Source organism: Dermochelys coriacea, chromosome 1 (genome assembly GCF_009764565.3).
Source record: "Dermochelys coriacea isolate rDerCor1 chromosome 1, rDerCor1.pri.v4, whole genome shotgun sequence".
Taxonomy (NCBI): Eukaryota; Metazoa; Chordata; order Testudines; family Dermochelyidae; genus Dermochelys; species Dermochelys coriacea.
This window is the reverse complement of record NC_050068.2, coordinates 80510592-80525217: the sequence shown is the minus strand read 5'-3', so window position 1 is coordinate 80525217 and position 14626 is coordinate 80510592.

Genomic DNA, 14626 nt, shown 5'->3' with positions numbered 1-14626 from the left:
ACAGGCCAATTCTTCAAGCTGCTCAATGGCTGTGCCTCTTTCCTCGATGTGCTGGGGAGGCTGTTTAATAACTGTAGATCCTTCTCTCCCGCACTCCCTTCTGAGTTAATTTTTGTATGTTTATCTATTCAGTTTAGATTATAAACTCTTTGAAACAGGGACTGTCTTTTTAACTTGTTTTTTGTAAGCTGCCATGTACACTGACAAATAAAGATACAGAGACATAGAATGTTTGTTCTAGATGATTCCAGACAATCAAGCTGCTTGACTTTCAATTAATTCACCTTTTTCCAACAGGTGGCAATAATATGTAATTGTAACACTTTATGGTTCAACATAGACCAGTAAGGGGTCAAGTCACTGCCTGGCTTATAACCCTGTTTATGCTGTGCTCTGCAGATTTGGCTAGGAGCCCTAATACCAGCAGCATGCTCACTGCACAATAGCCTCACCCTGGCTTCCACCAGCCTGGTTACCTCTTGCACAATGCCACCAAGCGTCCTTCCAGCCCTGAGTTTCCCCAAAACCGTCTCCCTTTGTAGCGTTCAGTCCCTCTCACTGGAACACTCACAAAACATTATCAAATTTGCTGCTCCTTTAAAGAGCCAGTATGCAACCCCAGCCTGTTAGTCCTTAGGATTTCACACTGTCATGACCGGGTTGTGGGCAGTCTGACCTATGGTCCAAGCAGGAGCTGAGAGTCCAGCCTGGCCAGAGTCCCGGAGGTCAGAATCCAAGACAGGCCAGAGGGCAAACCAAGAAACAAGTGTCAGGAGGCAGATGGCGTCAAGTTACCCGGAGTTCAGGAGCAGATATTGCAGGGGAAACAGTCTTAAGCAGTGAGGACCCAATTGCATGGACAACTACTTCTTCTTGTGCTGGGTTTATATAGCAACTGTGAACCAGTCAGGACCCCCCCATTTTTCTGCCAATTGGATTCCAGGACTAGCGTCCTCTGTCAGGGTTCAGCTTCTATACTGGCAACTGTTAGGTTGGAACTTGCTAGTGCCTAAGAGCCCTGTAGACCAGCATTCAAGACCTGACATCTTTTCTGTTTCAAACACTAGGCTAAGGTGGTTGTATAATAAAACAAGATTAAGTTTATTAACAAAGAACAGATTAGTAGTGATGGGATGTTTAACATAGTGAATGCCAGTGACAATGAGGTAGGATCAGAGACTAAAACAGGGAAAGACCAAGTTAAAAATTATTTAGACAAGTTAGATATCTTCAAGTCACTAAGGTATGATGAAATACACCCTAGAATACCCAAGGAGCTGACTGAGGAGATGTCTGAGCCATTAGCGATTATTTTCGAAAGTCATGGAAGACAGGAGAGATTCCAGAGGACCAGAAAAGGGCAAATATAGTGCCAATCTATAAAAAAGGGGAATAAGGACAATCCAGGGAATTAGTCCAGTCAGCTTAACATTAGTACCCAGAAAGATAATGAAGCAAATAATTAAGCTATCAATTTGCAAACACTTAGAAGATGACTAAGGTGATAAGTAACAGTCAGCATGGATTTGTCAAGAACAAATCATGTCAAATCAACCTAGTAGATTTCTTTGACAGGGTAACAAGTCTTGTGGTTGGGGGGGAAGTGGTAAATGTGATATTTCTTGACTTTAGTAAGGCTTTTGTTACTGTCTTGCATGACCTTCTCATAAACAAACTAGGAAACTACACCCTAGCTAGAGCTACTATAAGGTGGGTGCATAATTGGTTGGAAAACCATTCCCAGAGAGTAATTATCAGTGATTGACAGTCAAGCTGGAAGGGCATAGTGAGTGGGAGGCTGAGAGCTCAGTTCTGGGTCCAGTTCTGTTCAATACCTCCATCAGTGATTTAGATAATGGCATAGGGAGTACACTTATAAAGTTTGCAGACAAGACCAAGCTGGGAGGGGTTGCAAGTGCTTTGAAGGATAGGATTAAAATTCCACATGATCAGGACAAACTGGAGAAATGGTCTGAAGTAAATAGGGTGAAACTGAATAAGGACAAATGCAAAGTATTCCACTTAGGAAGGAACAATCAGCTGCACACATACAAAATGGGAAATGACTGCCTAGGAAGGAGTACTGTGGAAAGGGACCTGGGGATCAAAGTGGATCACAACCAAAATATGAGTCAACAGTGTAACACTGTTGCAAAGAACATGAATATCATTCTGGGATGTATTAGCAGGACCATTGTAAGCAAGACGCAAGAAGTGATTCTTCCACTCTACTCTGCACTGATACGGCCTCAACTGGAGTATTGTGCCCAGTTCTGGGTGCCACATTTTAGGAAAGATGTGGACAAACTGGAAAAACTCCAGAGAAAAGCAATAAGAATTATTAAAGTGGGGCTGTCAATCGCAGTTAAACTTAAGCGATTAACTGAAAACAAATTAACTCGATTTAACTGGAGTGCAGTTATGTTTAAAAAAAAATTCTACATGTATAAGTTGCACTTTCACGATAAAGAGATTGCACTACAATACTTGTATGAGTTGAATTGAAAAATACTATTTTTTATCTTTTTTACAGTGCAAATATTTGTAATAAAAATAGTAATATAAAGTGAGCACTGTACACTTTGTACTCTGTTGTAATTGAAATCAATATATTTGCAAATGTAGAAAACACCCCAAAATATTTAAATAAATGGTATTCTATTATTAACAGTGTGATTCAAACTGTGATTAATCACAATTTTTTTAATCTCACAATTAATCATGATTAATTGTTTGACAGCCTTAAATTAAAGGTCTAGAAAACCTTTTAAATCTTCTCTGAGGGAAGATTGAAAAAAAATGGGTTTGTTTAGCCTGGAAAAGAGAAGACTGAGAGGGGACAAAACAGTTTTCAAGTACATAAAAGGTTACAAGGAGGAGAGCAGTAAATTGTTCTCCTTAACCTCTGAGGATAGGAGAAGAAGCAATGGGCTTAAATTGCAGCAAGGGCAGTTTAGGTTTGACATTAGGAAAAACTTCCTGTCAGGGTAGTTAACCACTGGAATAAATTGCCTAAGGAGATTAAGAATCTCCGTCACAGCAGATTTTTAAGAACAGGTTAGACAAACACCTGTCACGGATGGTCAAGATAATACTTAGACCTGCCATGAATACAGGGGACTGGACTAGACCTCTTGAAGTCCCTTCCAGTCCTATGATTCTATTTAAGTGATACCAAGTACAGTAGACCCTCAAAGAGACGAACATCAAAGTTATGGACTTATCGGTTAACTCAGGAGTGGCCAACCTGAGCCTCAGGAAGAGCCAGAATTTACCAATGAACATTGCCAAAGAGCCACAGTAATATGTCATCGACGACCCCCCCACCACCACATTACCTCCCTCCAGCCCTGAGCGACTCCTGCACACCGGCAGCCCCATCAATCAGCGCCTCCCCCTACCTCCCGCAATCAGGTGTTTTGTAGTGCGCAGGAGGCTCTGGTGGGGAGGGGGGAGGAGCGAGGGCATGGCAGGCTTGGGGGAAGTGGTGGAGTGGTGGCAGGATCTGGGACAGAGCAGGGGTTGAGCAGTGAGCATCCCACAGCACACTGGAAAGTTAGCATCTGTGGCTTCAGCCTCAGAGTCATTGCCTATGCAAGGAGCCGCATATTAACCTCTGAAGAGCCGCACGAGGCTCCGGAGCCACAGATTGGCCACCCCTGGTTTAACTGGATACCATATGGACCCAGAAGTAATTAATCAGGCAGTAGTGGTGACAAAAAAACAAAAACAAAATAGCAAATACTTTATTGCCTGGAAGCTTTAGCCCTGTGTCTCAGGGCTTCAGCCACGGGGATGGGAAGTGTTGGGGCTGTAGCTGCAGATGTGGGGGCAGGCCTTCTGATGGGAGCAGTTCTGACCTTCAGGAGCAACATGGCTCAGAACTTTAGAACCTGGGGTGTGTGTGCTGGGGCTCAGGGCTTTAGCTACAAGGGGAGTGCCAGTTTCAGCCCCAGCGCTCCCCCCCCATAGCTAAAGCCCGGAGCTCCCGAGCTCCCTGCTGAAACCGGGTGTGGAGCCATGGGGAGCCCTGGTGCCCCCCACAGGTCAGAAGCCGGGAACAGAATTGCAGGACTGAAGCCCTGGTGACCCCAGGTCTAAAGCTCTGAGCCCTGGTGCTCCCAAAGGTCAGTAGGCCAGCCCTGCCTCCAGGTCTAAAGCCCTGAGCCCTGGTGCTCCCGTGGGGCATAAACCCCACCCCCACCCAGAGCCTTGATCCCCATGGCTGCAGCCCCAACACTCCCCCTCACCCTCCCCGGCTGAAGTCCGTAACGTCTTGTTCAGAATTATTGAACGATTCAGAGTTACACACAACCTCCATTCCCAAGGTGTCCATAACTCTGAAGTTCTACTTTAGAGTAAATGGGATACAAATGGTTACAACTAAACAAAAGTAAAAATATGTTTCTAATAGTAAAACCTCACTTAGCAAACTACAGTCTTTTGTTCAAATAGATTTCTCACCACAATCCTTCTTCTAGCATGGCTGGCCTGTCCTTAGCCAGGGTCCAACACCCAGAATCCAAAGCAGTTGGTTTCTGTCTCCTCACTTGAAGGATGTCAGAATGGCGCGCTCTCTGCTTATATCTACCAAAGTTCAATAACCTTGCTTCAGGAGATAGGAAGGTTTTCTGGAGCTGCTGCTTCCATCCCTTGTAGAGTGTGTTAAGTGGCCCTCCCCCCTGACAGGTTTCCCAGATGGTGTTGTCTACCTTGCATGTTAATGAAATTACATTTTCTCTTCTTGCTTAATTTATATTGGAGATACGTTCAAGCAGGTGGAATCACATTATCTAGGATGGGGTGACTTAAACCCTGCCTGCCAAACACCTTTTAAGAACATGTTTCAGCACATTTTTTCATGTCACCTATACATACACCATGCAGTAATATTAATGATCAGCACATTGCCAGTTCACATATGATACATTTGAAGATACAGATGATGACAACAGTGAATTGGGGTACTTGAGCTGGTCAGGGCAGCTGAGGCTCATGGTTACATACCAGAAGCCCCTTGTCCTCTCGTACTGGGGTGCTCATAGGGTCACAGTAATAAAGTGAGGGACTGCCAAGATTCCTTCCCCACTCTGAACTCTAGGATACAGATGTGGGGACCTGCATGAAAGACCCCCTAAGATTATTCTTACCAGCTTAGGTTAAAAGCTGCCACCACCAAAAGTGTTACACAAAGAACAGGGAAAGAGCCCACTTGGAAATGTCTTTCCCCCAAAATACCCCCAAGCCTTACACCCCCTTTCCTGGGGAAGGCTTGATAAAAATCCTCACCAATTTGCATAGGTGAACACAGACCCAAACCCTTGGATCTTAAGAACAATGAAAAAAGCAATCAGGTTCTTAAAAGAAGAATTTTAATTAAAGAAAAAGTAAAAGAATCACCTCTGTAAAATCAGGATGGTAAATACCTTACAGGGTAATCAGATTCAAAACATAGAGAATCCCTCTAGGCAAAACCTTAAGTTACAAAAAGACAAAAAGCCAGGAATATACATTCCATTCAGCACAACTTATTTTATTAGTCATTTAAACAAAACAGAATCTGACTATAAGAAATTCAAGGATTTGGTTTTAAAGCAATTTCAAATTACATCTGAAACGTACAGAGTAAAATTTTGAACCCTTAAGAGAGGGCCTGGACTAAGTAATGTGGCTTATCTAAACCAGATGAAGGATCTGTTAGATAAATGGGTCCAAGGAAGGGGTGTCACTAGCTTTGAAGGAATGTGTGATTTGATAGCTCAGGAGCAATTCCTGAATATTACAAGGAGGAAATAAAACAGTGTTTATGGGATAAAAAAAATGGACTCAGCAGAAAATTTTGCTTCTTATGTTGATCGATACAAGCAGTCCCAGACCACCAGAGAGGCGGGGCAAGCCGGAAAGAAGGTGGAGGGAGGAGAGAGGAATAACCCTGGTCGCTGTTGGAGCGGATACCAGAAGAGACACTCTTAGACCACACCCGATTACTGGGAGCAGCCCAAGGCCCCAACTACACACCAAGGAATACTCCAGACACCTTATTGTCCTGCCACACTGTTCTCCAGCAACCCACGTTGCCCCAGTGATCCGTCAGCTGGATGATGTTTTAAATGTAACCATGTTTTAAATGTAACGAGCCGGGGCATGTGAAGGCCAACTGCCCCAAGAACCCCAACCGATTACAGTTCATTGCACCGGAATCACACCAGAGGTCCTCAGGCACAGATACCTCCCAGATACCCTTGGAGCGGAGGGAAACTGTGAGTGTGGGCGGGAAGAAGGTCACGGCGTGGAGGGACACCAAAGCACAAGTGTTGGCTATCCATGCTTCCTTAGTGGACCCCAATTTAATCGACCCAGAGATCCAAGTAACAATTCAATCCTTCAAGTCCAGCTCTTTCAATTTGCCTACAGCCAAGTTGCCTGTCCAGTACAAGGGCTGGTCAGGAACGTGGACTTTTGCAGTCTATGGTGATTATCCCATCCCCATGCTGTTGGGGGAAGACTTGGCCAATCATGTGAAGCTACCCAAGAGGGTGGGAATGATCACCCGCAGTCAGGCTAAACCAGCAGTCACGTCCAGCTCTGTTCCGGAAACTTCTACCGGGACCCAGTCAGAGGTGATAGACCCTGACACCAGGCCAATGTCTGCAACAGCAGTAGTGGATCCAGTCCCAGAGACCTAGACAGAGCCAGTCCCCAAACCAGAACCGGCAGAACAACCAGCACCAGACCCATTGCCAGCACTGAATCCAGTACTTGCAACCCAAACACCAGAGGGCCCCACCAAACCTGAACCGACAGCAGCCAATAACCGTACACCAGAGGCTCAGACGGAGCCTGAACCCCAACATAGTGCACCAGCGGAGAGCGGTTCACAGTCAATGGAAACAGCCCCATCCCCTACATTGCTTCTAGAGGGACCAAGCATAGGTTCCACAATGAGGAACTGATGTCTCCAGCATCAAGGGAACAGTTCCAGAACGAACAGAAAGCAGATGAAAGCCTCCAGAGAGCTTGAACGGCGGCACGGAGCAACCCACTGCCTCTCAGCTCTTTTAATCAATCCAGGTTTGTTGTAGAAAGAGGACTTTTATACAAAGAAACTCTTTCTGGTGGACACCAGGAAGAGTAGCATCCTCAGAGACAGTTAGTACTTCCAACTAAGTATCGGGTGAAGCTCTTGAGCTTAGCCCACGATCATCCTAGTGGCAATGCTGGGGTAAACAGGACCAAAGACTGTTTGGGGAGGTCATTCCACTGGGAGGGAATAGGCAAGGATGTTTCTACCTATGTCCGGTCTTGTGAGGTATGCCAAAGAGTGGGAAAACTCCAAGACCAGGTCAAAGCCCCTCTCCAGCCACTCCCCATCATTGAAGTTCCATTTCAGTGAGTAGTTGTGTATATTCTGGGTCCTTTTCTGAAAAAGACACCCAGAGGGAAGCAGTACATACTGACTTTCAAGGATTTTGCCACCCAATGGCCAGAAGCAGTAGCTCTAAGCAACACCAGGGCTAAAAGTGTGTGCCAGGCACTAGCAGACATTTTTGCCAGGGTAGGTTGGCCCTCTGACATCCTCACAGATGCAGGAACTAATTTCCTGGCAGGAACTATGGAAAGCCTTCGGGAAGCTCATGGGGTAAATCGCTTGGTTGCCACTCCTTACCACCATCAAACAAATGGCATGGTGGAAAAGTTTAATGGAACTTTGGGGGTCATGATAGGTAAATTCATAAATGAGCACTCCAATGATTGGGACCTAGTGTTGGAGCAGTTGCTCTTTGACTACAGAGCTGTACCACGTCCCAGTTTAGGGTTTTCACCATTTGAATTTGTATATGGCCGCGAGGTTAAGGGGCCATTACAGTTGGTGAAGCAGCAATGGGAGGGGTTTACACCTTCTCCAGGAACTAACATTCTGGACTTTGTAACCAACCTACAAAACACCCTCCGAACCTCTTTAGCCCTTGCTAAAGAAAACCTAAAGGATGCTCAAAAAGAGCAAAAAGCCTGGTATGATAAACATGCCAGAGAGGATTCCTTCAAAGTAGGGGACCAGGTCATGGCGCTCCAGGCCCATAAAATGGAAGCGTCATGGGAAGGGCCATTCACGGTCCAGGAGTGCCTGGGAGCTGTTAATTATCTCATAGCATTCCCCACCTTCAACCGAAAGCCTAAGGTGTACCATATTAATTCTCTAAAGCCCTTTTATTCCAGAGAATTAAAGGTTTGTCTATTTACAGCCCAGGGAGGAGATGACGCTGATTGGCCTGAAGGTGTCTACTACGAAGGGAAAAGTGCTGGTGGCATGGAAGAGGTGAACCTCTCCGTGACTCCTGGGCATATGCAGCGACAGCAGATCAAGGAGCTGTGCACTAGCTACGCGCCGACATTCTCAGCCACCCCAGGACTGACTGAATGGGCATACCACTCCATTGACACAGGTAATGCTCACCCAATTAAAGTCCAACCTTACCAGGTGTCTCCTCAAGCTAAAACTGCTATAGAACAGGAGATCAAGGATATGCTACAGATGTGGGTAATCCGCCCCTCTGGCAGTGCATGGGCATCTCCAGTGGTTCTAGTTCTCAAACCAGATGGGGAGATGCATTTTTGCGTGGACTACCATATGCTAAATGCTCTTATCCAATGCCATGCACAGATGAACTACTAGAGAAACTGGGGCGGATCCAGTTCATCTCTACCTTGGACTTAACCAAGGGGAACTGGCAGGTACTGCTAGATGAATCCACCAAGGAAAAGTCAGCCTTCACCACACATGTCAGGCTGTATGAATTTAATGTACTCCCTTTCGGGCTGCAAAATGTATCCGCCACCTTCCAAAGACTTGTAGACGGTCTCCTAGCAGGATTAGGAGAATATGCAGTTGCCTACCTTGACAATATGGCCATATTTTCGGATTCCTGGGTAGAACACCTGGAACATCTACAAAAAGTCTTTGAGCGCATAAGGGAGGCAGGACTAACTGTTAAGGCTAAGAAATGTCAAATAGGCCTAAACAGAGTGACTTATCTTGGACACCAGGTGGGTCAAGGAACTATCAACCCTCTACAGGCCAAAGTGGATGCTATCCAAAAGTGGCCTGTCCCAAAGTCAAAGAAACAGGTCCAATCCTTCTTAGGTTTGGCCGGATATTACAGGCAATTTGTACCGCAATACAGCCAAATCGCCGCCCCACTGACAGACCTAACCAAAAAGAAACAGCCAAATGCCATTCAGTGGACCGAAGAGTGTCAGAAGGCCTTTAACCAGCTTAAAGCGTCACTCATGTCTGACCCTGTGCTAAGGGCCCCAAACTTTGACAAACCATTCCTAGTAACCACAGATGCATCCCAGCATGATGTGGGAGCAATTTTAATGCAGGAAGGACCGGATCAAGAATTCTACCCTGTAGTGTTTCTCAGCAAGAAGCTGTCTGAGAGGGAAAGCAACTGGTCAGTTAGTGAAAAAGAATGTTACGCCATTGTCTATGCTCTGGAAAAGCTCCGCCCATACGTTTGAGGACAGCATTTCCACCTGCAAACTGACCATGCTGAGCTACAGTGGCTTCATACTGTCCCGGGAAATAACAAAAAACTTATTTGGTGGAGTTTAGCTCTCCAAGATTTTGATTTCGACATCCAACACATCTCAGGAGCTTCTAACAAAGTGGCTGATGCACTCTCCGTGAAAGTTTCCCAGAATCAACTGGTTAAAATCGTCCTTGAGATGTGGAAAATATTGTTAGTCTTTATATACTTGGTAGTATAATTAGAGGTGCATGTGTCTTGTTACTTCTGTTTTTTCCGAAAGCTCCAGGAAGAAATCACAGCCAGTGTTTCACCCTATCTGTGATTTGTGGGGCATGTCATAAATATAAAGGGAAGGGTAAACACCTTTAAAATCCCTCCTGGCCAGAGGAAAATCCCTTTCACCTGAAAAGGGTTAAGAAGCTAAGATAACCTTGCTGGCACCTGACCAAAATGACCAATGAGGAGACAAGATACTTTCAAAGCTGGAGTGGGGGAGAATCAAAGGTTCTCTCTGTCTGTGTGTTGTTTTTGCCAGGAACAGAAAAGGAATGGAATTACTTACTTAGAACTTAGCAAGTAATCTAGTTAGATATGCATTAGATTCTGTTTTGTTTAAATGGCTGATAAAATAAGTTGTGCTGAATAGAATGTATATTCCTGTTTTTGTGACTTTTTGTAACTTAAGGTTTTGCCTAGAGGGATTCTCTATGTTTTGAATCTGATTACCCTGTAAGGTATTTACCATCCTGATTTTATAGAGGTGATTCTTTTACTTTTTCTTCAATTAAAATTCTTCTTTTAAGAATCTAATTGCTTTTTCCATTGTTCTTAAGATGCAAGGGTTTGGATCTGTGTTCACCTATGCAAATTGGTGAGGATTTTTATCAAGCCTTCCCCAGGAAAGGGGGTGTAGGGTTTGGGGAGGATTTTGGGAGGAAAAATGTTTCCAAGAGGGCTCTTTCCCTGTTATATATTTGTTAGACGCTTGATGGTGGCAGCAATAAAGTCCAAGGGCAAAAGGTAAAATAGTTTGTACCTTGGGGAATTTTTAACCTAAGCTGGTAAAAATAAGCTTATGGGTTTTTCATACAGGTCCCCACATCTTTACCCTAGAGTTCAGAGTGGGGAAAGAACCTTGACAAATGCATATCTAATTAGATTGCTTATTAACTCTTTACAAGAGTTTTGACCTGCATTCCTGCTCTGGTCTTGGCAAAAGCATCACACAGACAGAGAGGACCCTTTGTTCCCCCCCCCCCAGCTTTGAAATTATCTTGCCTCCTCATTGGTCATTTTGGTCAGGTGTCTGGAGTATTCCTTGGTGTGTAATTGGGGCCTTGGGCTGCCCCCGGTAGTAGGGTGTGGTCTGAGGGTGTCCCTTCTGGTATCCCCTCCAACTGCGACCAGGATTGTTCCTCTCTGCTCCCTCCACCTGTTTTGTTCCAGCTTGCCCCGCCTCTCTGGAGGTCTGGGACTGCTCGTATCAATCAGCATAAGAAGCTGGACATATTCAGGAATTGCTCCTGAGCTATCAAATCACACATTCCTTCAAAGCTAGTGACACCCCTTCCTTGGACCCATTTATCTAACAAATCTTTCATCTGGTTCAGATCAGCCACATTACTTAGTCCAAACCCTCTCTTAAGGGTTCGAAATTTTACTCTGTACGTTTCAGATGTAATTTGAAATTGCTTTAAAACCAAATCTTTGAACTTATTATAATCAGACGCCTCATCAATAGGCATCTTATTGAATATGTCCAGAGGTCTTCCAGTCAATTTTGCGACCAACGTGGTCATCTTGTGAGCTTCAGGAATTTTATGGAGAGTGCACAGTCTCTCAAAGGTGAGAAAATATTCAGCAATATCACTGGATTCATCATACTGTGGACATAGTTGCTCCCATTTGTGGATTATTGGGGAAGGATGGTTAGGGTTATCCAGTAGATTCAGCTCAGCCCTTGCCTTCTCCATCTCCAGTGCATGCTTCCTCTCTTTTTCCTTCTCCGCCTCAGCATGCTTCCTCTCTTTTTCCTTTTCCTCCATTTCTTTTTCCCTTGCCTCCAGAGCTCTCCTGTGCACAGCCTCCCTTTCCTCCTCAGCATGCTTCCATTTCTTTTCCTTTGCCTCCATAGCTCTCCTGTGGGCAGCCTCTTTGGCTGTTTCCTTGGTTTCTGTCATGTTTGCCTCTCTGTTTTTAACTAACTTTACACCCGAGAGATAGAAATAAAACAAACAAATAAACAAACAAAAAAACTTGGCTTTTAAAAAAAATAGGTTGTTCTGTAACCTGATACCTATGTTCTCTGATAGTGATTGTCAGGTTTTTTTTTTTTAAAGGATTTTTCTGTAGGCTAACACTTTGTCTCCAGGCAAATAGACAGAAAAACCCTGTAGCTGCTCTTAGCTAAAAAAAAAACACCTCTTCAGGTCTGTGAAGAACTTGTGAATTTCCCTGCAGGAGGTTAACTACCCTGCCTTGAGGTAGAGAAAACTCCAGCTCAAAAAAAAGACAAACCCCTTTTGTCACTGCTCTGGCCCCCAGGCAGAGACAAAAAAACTCTAACTTTCAGCTTAAAACCTGCTTTCAAGCAGCCCAAAGCGCGGGGGGGGGGGGAAGCCTTTTTAAAATCTTAATGTGGTTCTGGTTCAAAATGATCCCCCAAAAAATCTCAAATTGATCTCACCGTGCTGCCACCATGTCAAGGTTCCTTCCCCACTCTTAACTCTAGGGCACAGATGTGGGGATCTGCATGAAAGACCCCCTAAACTTATTCTTACCAGCTTAGGTTAAAAGCTGCCACCACCAAAGTGTTACATAAAGAACAGGGAAAGAGCCCACGTGGAAACGTCTTTCCCCCCAAAATACCCCCAAGCCTTACACCCCCTTTCCTGGGGAAGGCTTGATAAAAATCCTCACCAATTTGCATAGGTGAACACAGATCCAAACCCTTGCATCTTAAGAACAATGAAAAAAGCAATCAGGTTCTTAAAAGAAGAATTTTAATTAAAGAAAAAGTAAAAATCACCTCTGTAAAATCAGGATGGTAAATACCTTACAGGGTAATCAGATTCAAAACATAGAGAATCCCTCTAGGCAAAACCTTAAGTTACAAAAAGACACACAAACAGGAATATACAGCACAACTTATTTTATCAGCCATTTAAACAAAACAAAAAGAAAAGGAGTACTTGTGGCACCTTAGAGACTAACAAATTTAAAAAATTTTTCATGAAGTTGACAGATTTCCACTCTATATGGCTAAATTCAGTGCCTTGCATAATGACAGGTTTCAGAGTAGCTGCCGTGTTAGTCTGTATTCGCAAAAAGAAAAGGAGAAGGAAAGGAAAAGGAGTACTTGTGGCACCTTAGAGATGCCACAAGTACTCCTTTTCTTTTTGCGAATACAGACTAACACGGCTGCTACTCTGAAACCTTAAACAAAACAGAATCTAATGCATATCTAACTAGATTGCTTACTAACTCTTTACAAGAGTTCTGACCTGCCTTCCTGCTCTGGTCCCAACAAAAGCATCACACAGACAGAGAGAACCCTTTGTTTCCTCTCCCCCACCCCCTTTGAAAGTATCTTGTCTTCTCATTGGTCATTTTGGTCAGGTGCCAGCGAGGTTATCTTAGTTTCTTAATCCTGTACAGGTGAAAGAGTTTTTCCTCTGGCCAGGAGGGATTTAAAGGTGGTTAGCCTTCCCTTTATATTCATGACAGTGACCAAGACATTTAAGTAGGATTCCTAACAGATGGCACCACAAAGCGATCAAAAAGATCGGCCACCACTTACATCAGGGCATGCATGCTGGAATATTTGACAATATTTGACTGTAGGCAAATAGGCAGTCAATTGATCTGTCTTGTTATAGCTACACTGCAGTGTAAGCCTGGGCTCAGAGTCAGGCTTTAACCCAATCCCCTCTTCCATCTACACACAAGTCTGTCTGACTTGACCTTGACCCCAGCAGCCCACAGAGTGGGTGGATTTGATCCCAGGTCCCATTGGAACTTGGCCCAAATCCCTTCATTTTGCACTGGGGACACAGCTCAGGCCTGGGCCCCCAGACTTGGGCCCTGACAATCTATCAATGCTATCCCACAAACTCATGGCCTGGTGTTCTCTGTCCACTCTATCCCAAGAGTAGCCCATCGACTTCCAGGAAATGGAAGCAGCTGCCCTTGTTCAAGTACAGTAGATTAGTATTTAACCCTTCCATTTTATTCTGACTGCTGAGCTGCAAACACAGTGAATCTTCTCCTGTGTTTACAATGATTACTGACCAGAGGAAATCCTTTGCAAAATGCGCTGCTTCCTGGTCACAGGATCACAGCCAAATTTTGGTGAATCTCGGGTGTGAGGTGAGCAAAAAGTTTGATTTTTTAGTAAGGAATGATTAAGTGTACCAGGAAATACTGAAGAAACTGGCAGTATTGGGAATTCTCTGGACCCATGAACAGTGCAGGGAGAGGATTAAGTGGCTCATGATCAACTACCAAAAAACCAGGGATGAGAACCACGCCTCTGGGATCTCGCCCTTCTCCTTTTCTGAGGAATTTGACCAGTTGCAGGGTACTGCACCAAGCATGGAGCCAACAGTGCTTCACAATGGCCTGATCAACTGGGATGGCAGCCTTCTGACCCCTGAATCCAGTTTAGGACCAGAGGGGAGCCAGAAAATACTCGATCAGGGTAGTGAAGTGACTCTGGTAGTGGAAGTGGTCCTGGTCCTGAGGTTTTGCCACTGAAGCAGCTCCAGTACGGCCTGGGTCCCTACTTAGAGGAACTTTTTGATGCTCCCCTTTACTCCCCAAGGAGCAGTCTGCCACATAATCTGGAGCGGAAATGGAAGTGACGGGACTCCCCCCAGAGCCTTGTAAGATTCTGGCTCCATAATTGTTTTTATTAATGTAGGAACAGAAGGAATTTCCAGATTATGAACCAATGCAAAAGTTATTACTAGTCACAGGCACCAGAAGGTATCCGCTAATGGTGGATTGTATGGCACTGTCTTGGTGACCCCCCATCCTCACCTCATGTGGAATTAAAAATGGAGACCAGGAAGCGCAAACAGTGAAACAAGCAT